The 1,951-nt window shown below is 61.7% G+C and overlaps 1 non-coding gene across 1 annotated transcript in view; it reads left to right on the forward strand.

Moving 5' to 3' along the window:
* Positions 1-1,838: 1,838 nt before the first annotated feature.
* Positions 1,839-1,951, forward strand: part of LOC124296397 — a 1,915-nt gene continuing 1,802 nt past the window's right edge. The window contains exon 1 of the ribosomal RNA XR_006906215.1: positions 1,839-1,951. This exon is cut by the window's right edge and continues 1,802 nt beyond it. This is a non-coding gene — a ribosomal RNA (small subunit ribosomal RNA).

Raw genomic sequence — 1,951 nt, forward strand, 5'->3', positions numbered from 1 at the left:
TACGGGCCGTCGGGACTCGTTGAAGCTGCGGTACGAGTCGAGCGAAAGGCGACGCGCGGCGTCCCGGAGTCGATCCGGACAGACGGGACTTGTGAAAATTTCGGTCCGAGTCGACCGAAAGGCGACGCGCGGCGTCCCGGAGTCGATCCGGGCCGACGTCGACTTGTAAAACTTTCGGTCCGAGACGACAGAAAGGCGACGCGCGGCGTCCCGGATTCGATCCGGGCCGACGGGACTCGATGAAGTTTCGGTCCGAGTCGACAGAAAGGCGATGCGCGGCGTCCCGGGCCGACGGGACTTGTAAAAATTTCGGTCCGAGACGAGCGGAAGGCGACGCGCGGCGTCCCGGACTCGATCCGGGCCGACGTCGACTTGTAAAACTTTCGGTCCGAGTCGACAGAAAGGCGATGCGCGGCGTCCCGGATTCGATCCGGGCCGACGGGACTTGCAAAAATTACGGTCCGAGTCGACAGAAAGGCGATGCGCGGCGTGCCGGAGTCGATACGGGCCGACGGGACTCGATGAAGTTTCGGTCCGAGTCGACAGAAAGGCGATGCGCGGCGTCCCGGGCCGACGGGACTTGTAAAAATTTCGGTCCGAGACGAGCGAAAGGCGATGCGCGGCGTCCCGGAGTCGATCCGGGGCCGACGGGACTCGTTGAAGCTGCGGTACGAGTCGAGCGAAAGGCGACGCGCGGCGTCCCGGAGTCGATCCGGACAGACGGGACTTGTAAAAATTTCGGTCCGAGTCGACCGAAAGGCGATGCGCGGCGTCCCGGAGCCGATCCGGGCCGACGGGACTTGCAAAAATTACGGTCCGAGTCGACAGAAAGGCGATGCGCGGCGTGCCGGAGTCGATACGGGCCGACGGGACTCGATGAAGTTTCGGTCCGAGTCGACAGAAAGGCGATGCGCGGGCGTCCCGGGCCGACGGGACTTGTAAAAATTTCGGTCCGAGACGAGCGAAAGGCGATGCGCGGCGTCCCGGAGTCGATCCGGGCCGACGGGACTCGTTGAAGCTGCGGTACGAGTCGAGCGAAAGGCGACGCGCGGCGTCCCGGAGTCGATCCGGACAGACGGGACTTGTAAAAATTTCGGTCCGAGTCGACCGAAAGGCGATGCGCGGCGTCCCGGAGTCGATCCGGGCCGGGAGCCTGTCGGAACATCGTCATATGAGCCTCGTTCAATTTCGACAAAGTTCCCGGAGTTCAAAATTTTTTCGATAGCCCGCGGAGGTTTCGCCCCGTAAGCCGACCGTGCTACCACCGTGCCGGCGCCGACGTCCTAGCGGCCAGGCTCCTACTAGTAAGAGGAGCGAGTCGGTCGGGCCGGTCTCCCGTCGTCCGCCTGCTACGCCGTACCGGTACGTGCTCGAGCACGATACGTACTTCGGCGTAGACCAGGAGCGGGCGTTCGCGGACCGTTCCGTGCCTCGTACCAAAGAAACTACGCGACTCGCGTTGTTTCATCTATCGTCACTGCATTACCGCGGGTCGGTGTCTCAGACCGAATGGCCCTTGACGCGGTACCAAGAAGTTCGGCTCTCCGTGAAACACGGAAGGCCGAACGCTCCAACGCACGCGTCAACTCGCTTCTTTCCGAGCGTACACTCAAAGACCAGAGATGTTATAACAACGTATCCCAGACGCTTTCAATCTAGCCGACGGGTACGGGAGATCGTTCGAACGCTTATAAGCCGAGTGTCGAAGGTGGCGGCACACGGAACCGGGGCTGCCTGCGCGCAGTCCCGAAACACACAGTAGACGCGCGGCCGACCGGGCTACGAGACCCGGTCGGCGATGGGTGGCGCACGTCCGAGCCGAGATTTTGTATCGAAGCTCCCTGGTTGATCCTGCCAGTAGTCATATGCTTGTCTCAAAGATTAAGCCATGCATGTCTCAGTGCAAGCCAAATTAAGGTGAAACCGCGAATGGCTCATTAAATCAGTTATG

This window comes from Neodiprion lecontei, unplaced genomic scaffold (assembly GCF_021901455.1).
Source record: "Neodiprion lecontei isolate iyNeoLeco1 unplaced genomic scaffold, iyNeoLeco1.1 ptg000150l, whole genome shotgun sequence".
NCBI classification, from domain to species: Eukaryota; Metazoa; Arthropoda; class Insecta; order Hymenoptera; family Diprionidae; genus Neodiprion; species Neodiprion lecontei.